Source organism: Panicum virgatum, chromosome 7N, assembly GCF_016808335.1.
Source record: "Panicum virgatum strain AP13 chromosome 7N, P.virgatum_v5, whole genome shotgun sequence".
Classification (NCBI taxonomy): domain Eukaryota; kingdom Viridiplantae; phylum Streptophyta; class Magnoliopsida; order Poales; family Poaceae; genus Panicum; species Panicum virgatum.
This window is the reverse complement of record NC_053151.1, coordinates 17272800-17280658: the sequence shown is the minus strand read 5'-3', so window position 1 is coordinate 17280658 and position 7859 is coordinate 17272800. Positions and strand designations below refer to the sequence as shown.

The 7859-nt window shown below is 45.6% G+C and overlaps 1 long non-coding RNA gene across 1 annotated transcript; it reads left to right on the top strand.

Annotated features, from left to right (window-relative positions):
* Positions 1 to 471: 471 nt before the first annotated feature.
* On the top strand, positions 472 to 1733 carry LOC120680627. The gene is made up of 2 exons (XR_005677739.1): positions 472 to 586; positions 1091 to 1733. It is a non-coding gene; the product is annotated as an uncharacterized LOC120680627 (long non-coding RNA).
* The last annotated feature ends 6126 nt before the right edge of the window (positions 1734 to 7859 follow it).

The window sequence follows — 7859 nt, the reverse complement described above, 5'->3', positions numbered from 1 at the left end:
ATATCATCTAGAATGGGAAAGAACTAGCTAGTGCTGAAAGGTTTTTGTGTTGAAGATGGAATAATATCAGAAAAACAGAATTCATAGGATCATAGTTGCATACAGTGATTACTATTTGATAAGAAATGGCACAGTCTAGATGTGGAAATCCATTACTAGGCTTTGTTGGAAATCATGATCACCTATTTAGTGGACATCAAAATTGTTATATCTTTCTTCAGACGAGTAATGTCTCGAGAACACTTATCTATATATGAAACTATATGAATGATGGATAGTTCTAGACATCCAAAGTGCACGGATAACCATAGCGCGTCCTTGGTACGCGTGCCATTCCGTCATTTTGTGGTTATTGGCGACACAATTATGCCACCCGCTTTATTCGCGTGTTCGATGTGGCAAAATATTCGATGGGTGCTTTATGATCTTTATTTGCGGAAAAGTGCGCGTGCACAAAACCCACTACCCTAGTTGCGAGAAGATACTCTTATGGTTGTGTAATGCCAATTCATCTTTCTCCTACATATATCACAACTCTATTTAGTACATATGCAAACTTCCAATTTAGGCACGATACTTACAACTTGTAAGGGCTCACAATCTTCTTCCCTTGTCTGATATCATGCTTTTGTGTCATACGCTCGTCTACTCTCTAAGTTCTCAGCTTCATAAAAAATTTTAGATAATTTATTTGGATTTCTTTTCCAGTGGACTTTATCTATATAAAATTTATCCATATATATTCTTGTGACTATCAGTTCATCAAAAGTATATGCAGTGTTTGATTTTATCCAGAGAAGTCATGATAGCAACATTTCCTTGCTTATTTATATGTTGATTAACACGATCCAATAATGGTCAGTGAATCTTTACTATAGAATTCAATATCTTAATAGAAATCCTTATAATCATCTGCTGTCTAGTTTTTGTTATAATATTTCAATAGAACGTTCACTCTCCTATTCTTTGAAACACATATTATTCAATGTATACTAGGATAAGAGTTTGTCTTCACATACTTATTATATTCCCTTGACTTCAACTACATGCATTTAGATTATTCTTATGAAATTTGTATATGTCTATTCAGTGAAAGAAATGATGAAGGTACACACAATTCTTATAGCACTTAGCATAGCAGCTCTGTTCGCCTTCAATGCTGTGGAGGGTGGATCATACCTGAGCGAAGCAGTACTTTCTCGCAAAGGTTTAAAAGAAGAACGCAAGCTAGCCACTAGTGGACTGAGTCCATCATCCGCTAGCAGTTTGCCAGGACTGGCATCTAGCAATAACAATGGTGTTAACAGCAACTCTGAAGGCACAAATACGGATATGTCAAGCGCTGGTGCGGCTTATACCCCGATGACCACCACCACCGCAGATTCCCACCATGACCTCTCGGTGGATCAGTACCGAAGGATCATCCACAACAATCAGATCAAACCATGGTGAAGGATTGGTACATCAGAGCAGACATCAGCAAATAACTATAATATTTTCTATTATGGAGCCGACTATACATAGTTTGCACCATTAATCGTCATGAGTTGAACTTGTGTGGAGTTGTGTAACCAAACTTGTACTACATGATGTCTACTGTACGTGTGACAGTTATTTTACTTGTACTATACATCCATCTCAAACACTGGATTCTCAAGGGTTTTCCTATGTTCATGCATGTAATAACATGTATATTGGACTAGAGCAAATAAAGCAGGTGTCTATGCTCTAAAGTAATGGTTTAATAACATTAAGGGCTTCTGTGAAATATTGGAGCAATTGTAGATTCATGCATATTTAATTTGCATTTTCATCTTCATACTACACCATCTCCCTCATAATCAATACCTTAGGTTTCTCTTTGTTTAGCTCCACCAACATCTTGCTCTCAACTGATAAGGGATTTCCTGAACAGTGTTGTTTTTCTTGTTGCTTTGTGTTTTCTGGTGTACATGTTGAATTGCATCCAAAAAAAAGTTACAAAATATATGTGAGCAATTATCGACATAAGCTAGCTCCAACAGGAAGCAAAAGAGCAAGAGAGTATTGGTTTTATGGGTATTTTAGGCACTTCTCCAATAAAATTTAATGGAAAAAGTCTACTTAACCCCCTGAAGTTTGAACATGTGTCTAACCTACACCCCGAACTATAAAACCGGGTGACCAACACATTAAACTTTTGAAAATAGGGCAGGAAACCCCCTGGGGTGGTATTGCCTACGTGGATTCCAGCGTGGCCATGGTTTACATAGTGGCGCTGTGTGTGGGTCACTGACTTGGACTGACGGGTGGGCCCCACCTGTCAGGAGCGCCCCCCCTCCCCTCTCTACTCCGTCCCCTCCTCTATTTCTCTCCTTCTCCATCACCTCCCTCATCAGTCATCACTCCACGAGCTGCTAGCCTCTATAGTCCTCCAGACCTTCCTCGTCCTCAAGGCCGCCCCGGGTGATTCGATGCATCCTTGCCCGCCCTTTCCTCCTCCTCCTCCTCTGCTTGGCCGCGCTACTGCCGCTGGCCTCGCCCTCCGTCAACCCTGACGTGGCGCTGCTCCTCGCCAAGGTGAAGCCGGCGCTACAAGGCACACAGCCCAACACACAGCTCGTCACCTGGAACGCCTCCACGCCGCTCTGCCTCTGGCGGGGTTCCGCTGGGCCACGCCCGACAACCGGCCACTCCGCTCCGACGCCTCCAGTGCGGCACGCAACAACTTGTACGAGATCGAATCCTTGGGTTTTCTGGAGTTGTAGTCACTACCAGAAAAACTGGCTAATGCGACCGGTTTTTATTGCGACACCCATAATTTTGTTGTGATAAGTACGTTTAGCGCAACGGCAGGCGATTTTGGTTGCGTTAGGTTGACTTTTTGCAACCAAAATCTTAGTGTCGCGATTAAAATTTTATAGGTTGCGATAAGAAGGAGATATCACAACGCATGTTTTGGATTGTTGCAACAAGGTGGGGTATTCCCAACGGAAAGAAATGCGTTGCATGTAGGGTGAGGCTAATACAATATATCTTGGATTGGTTGCTATTCTTAATGATGTCACAACAAAAATAAAGCGTTGCTATTACTATTCTCTACTGTTGCAATAGATACTTGTTATGGCAACACAAAATTCAGTCGTTGCAAATAGAAGCATAGATGTTGCGACGCATACCAGGTTGTTGGGAATGGAAGCTTGGATATTGCCAGAGGCGTTGCAATGTGGCTATTGTATTGCAACGATTTAATGGTAGTTGCAGCGAGGCTAAGAGATATGGCAACGAACCTAAGGGTCGTTGCAGCATGGATTAGATATAGCAACAAAATAAAGAATCGTTGCAACAAGGCTAGGCTATAGCAACGACCAAAAAGAATTGGCCCACAGAAAACCCTGAGGCCCACACAAAACTGTGATGAGACTACGCAACACGTGCGACGGCGAGACCTCTAGTATTCTACGATCCCCGACGAGCCGATGAATCTCCAGTGCTCCCTGCTTGAAGAATCGAGACCCCGTGCGATCCCCGAAGGCAACGCTAGCGCGCCTAGGGCTGGCGTTGAAATTGATCGACGTGCCGACGAATCTCCAGTGCTCCCTGCTTGAATAATCAATCTCATCTGGATCCCTCAGTTTAAGTTATATATCCATCATGAAATGCACATAATCTTTCGTACTTATTCATGTATATTCACGTATTTTATTGTTTTGATTAATACTTACTATAGCACACTTTTATTTGCAAAGATTACTTGTTTGCCTGGATTTTGCAATATGTCACAAGAAGATTATAGTTGGATCTTTTGCCTAACACACATCCTGCTTGGCATGTTGGGTTTGAGAAATTCATTAAACATACCTTTGAAGAAACATATGAAGGAGAGACAGCAGCATGTCCATGTTGCATGTGTTGAGGCATGGCATACATGTCCAGAGAAGATGACACAGCCAAAAGCTTCGAGCCACTTTGCGATCAGGGGAACCGATGTTCCCCAATCCGATGATGCTGACACGCTTGCCGCCCACCTGAAGACATGATTTTTTATATTTTATTTGCAATGGTATATATGCAGAAGTCTTGAAATTTTGCAGCTAGCTCTAATCAAGTACGAATACAAGACACTAACTGATATCGATCAAGAAGGAATGGGGCCGACCGACCTTGGTGCCGAGTGGATAGTACCCCTAGAGCGGCCAGAGCCCGCGGCGGAGAAACCACTCGGCCACCGACACAAGGCGCAGAACATCGATGAGCATGGCGACGGCGATGCCGCGGCGCGCGCACTCGCGGAGGTCGATGTGATCAGCCCCGCACCCATGCTGAAGATGAAGTGGAGTGGCAGTACGCAGGGGCAGAGCCAGGAATTTATTTTTTTCATTATTAGGAGAGGCCAACCATACTAATTTATATAAAAATTTAATCAAAATTCAAATTTTCAATGTAAATTTGGGAGCCATATGGGGGCCAGACCCCTGCCCGCCCCCCTGTCTACGCCCCTGGCAGTACGGCGTCCAGGAACGCGGCGTCCACACGGGCGCAGTCGCTTCCCACGACGAGCGCCGCACGAGGCGGGTCGAGGCCAGCGGCCGCGGCGGCGCGGAAGGCAGGGAGGGGTTTGCCCTGTGCCAAGAAGTTGAGGACGCGGTAGCTCTAGCGCAGCGTGCCGTAGAAGAGCAGTTCCCCAACGCAGAATACGAGGAGAGCCGGGGAAGAAATCGCCACTGGCCGAGTTCCATCTGTAGCTCGCAGACCTGACGGCGGGAATTTGTTCACGCAGAAGCGGCTGCTCGGCATGCACGACATGGCGTCCTTGCAGCTTCCCTCCCGTAGCAGCCGCAGCTCGATGTTGCCACCGCCGCTCGCTAGCTTCGCCTGGTGTAGGGATACTTCCGCCGCAGGAGCTCCTTCACAGCGGCGAGCCTGCAGCGGGGTGGCTGGCGCTTACCTAGCTGCGTAGGCACAAGATCGCTCAGGGCGAGGCTCACGGGAACGTGCGCTCGTCCAGTGTGGTGGTGGACCACTTGTTCGTGGCACGCCTGGCGGAGTACGGCGCTCCGTCAGTCCGAGTCGGCAACCCACCACAACACCACCGTGTGAATCATGGACACGCTGGTGTCCACGTTGTCAATACCACCCTCCAATACAGCCCTAGGGGGTTTCCTGCCCAATTTTCCAAAGTTTAATGTGTTGGTTACCCGGTTTTATAGTTCAGGGTGTAGATTAGACTCATACTCAAACTTCAGAGGGTTAAATAGACTTTTTCCAAAATTTAATTAGCTTCATAAAAAGGAAGCCGGTCATGTTTAATTTCGCTTCATATATACTCTCTTGCTCAACTGCATGCCCTCCAGAATTTATATAACACCAGCACATGTTCAGTATATATATACACAGTTATCTTGGTGCGGTAGATATTGTGGTGGAACCACCCAAAATAAAGGGGTCCGGGTGCGCTGATCATTGTTGCTAGGCAATTTTGACCCCAAATTGCACGCACCGGCAGTTCCTCGAGTGAAGCCTCGATTAAAGCCACTCTTTCAGGATCAAAACAGACAACACCTACACGAAGGTGAGCCTAGAGATTACAACACAGATTATCTCATACATTTTAGAGTTGCAGCGAAAAGTTATTTATTACAAACCATGTTCTGAAAGTAGTAGAGTGCTACAGAGTCTTATGCTACTCAAATTTATTCAAGTCACAACATTTCAGCGGAAGAGGTACAATGACATCTAGAGAAACCGAGGTGCCTCGATAAAGCCCGTATGAGACATCAGTCAGTGGGAGGGGTGTCAGCACCAGCTGAGAGACCATCCCACTCTACAGACAAGCCCGAAGGCAAAGTAAACGGCCAGGTGAGTCCAGCAATCATATCCTCAAAGTCAGTACCTGAAAATGGTGCCACAAGCAAGACTGAGTATACTAATACTCAGTAAGGCTTACCCGTCAACGGATATACTTAGTCCACTTAACTAGACATGCAAGACTGATGTGGCTCTGGGTTTATTTTGTTGAAAAGCAACAAAGAGTAGACCTTTAATCTTAGGTTTTAGCTTTTATGTTCTAGGTTGATTAACCGTTCTAAGTTTGCATCTATCTCTAAGCATGCATGGTTGTCCAAATATTTAAACATACAGCCATAATTTTTTCCATCGGTTCCACTTGTTACTCTATGTGACAGAAATTATTAAGAAGTCTTAGACCGTGAGAGGTGGACGATTCGAATCGAATTTATTAACCTTGCAAGGCAAACCTAACACACACGTATGGGGAATTGTGCCACCCACACGACTTTTCCCTTTTCTTTCTAGTCCGTGGATCTAGGACACTCCCCTCAACTACAGAGTATGGCTACTCTGCAGTCGCATGTTGCGCTCATCTTGGACCCAGTCCAAAAGAGATTGCAAGGTCATTTCACTTGCTGGTCCAATTTGGTACTTAACCTTACAGAACCATATTTCTCGCCATGTGGCTAGTACTTTCAAAAGCTTAACAAAATGTGCCACACACCGCGAACTTAACCAATTTCCACTATTCCAATGGGGTATCACGACTACACAACCCTGACCGGTGTCCTTATATTGCAACAGTAAGTAAAGTCAGTCAACTCCTATATTCTCGTGAGAGGCAGGAAACCACTCGACTTCTATCGTTCTTAGTTAGCGGGGCAACTACTCGAATTGACCGAGGGTAATAGTACATAGGAACCTAGGAGCATGCAACTACGGTTTCAACCAACTCCTAAGGACGTAAATGCGCAAATAAAAATTATTACAACAAATATCGAATAATTAGATATAAATAACGCGAAAATAATGGGATTCATGCACCGGGGCTTGCCTTCTTGGGAACTATCGCAACCAGCCTTGGGCTCTTCCAGACGTTGGTCCGGGTCTTGGTTCAAGTCAGTTAAATTCAAAGAACACCCCTGTTGACGCCTTTTAGGATCGACACACGAACGCACTCGAACGTGCGGCGCGAAGAGGCAGCTCGCTGCAGCGCCTCCTGCGTAGACCGGTCAGACCGGTCCCTTGGAGCGGTCAGACCGGTCGCTGCCGGCAGATCGGTGACAAAGCCTACGAACGTTAGCCCGGGAAGACCCGTCGGGGCAGGTGCAGGTAGGGTTGTTCTAGGGTCGGCAGGCCACCTAGAACGCCCTCAATCGACGTAGAGACGACGGAGGAACAACAAATAGTAGATTGGAAAAGCTAGGGCAAGAGAAAAGTAAAAAGATAAAAGTTGTATTGATTTGATCGATTGCATCCCCTAATCGTCCGTGACCCTTTATATTTATAGGGTGGGGGTGGACTTATCCCGCAAGAAATCCTATTACAGATCTAAATCTACAAAGAGTTCTAGTTGTACTCGGATTCCAGGTAGACCGGTCTGACCGGTCAGACCCACCAGTCAGACCGGTCGGTGTTGATAGACCGGCTACATGGTCCAGACCGGTCCGACTGCTCTCAAGCACCGGTCAGACCGGTCTGTTCGACCAGTGCCAATTTTGGTCGTCAACATATGCCCCCCTGTTTTTTGGTGATGCTAGCATGCCAAAAAACAAGCCTCTGGACCAAAATTGTCTAAGGACGATGATAAATATGCATCGGCCATATTTTGTTCTAAGGGCGATAAATTCTATCGGCCATATCTTGCTTCTTTTTCAAGCTGATGACGAAACAACTTGCTTAGGCCTCCATACCTACTTCATGGTCGCCGACCTTGCTGGTACAACCTCCGCTTGCTGTTCCATAGACAACTTCTTGCGCATCCGCTGCAACCTTCTTTTTTGGTTGTGAGACAAGCCTGAAGGGCACCACCTCGGCTGTAAATACTTGTTGTCTTGCTCTATGTCTTTCTCACCCTTCTTGCTGCAATC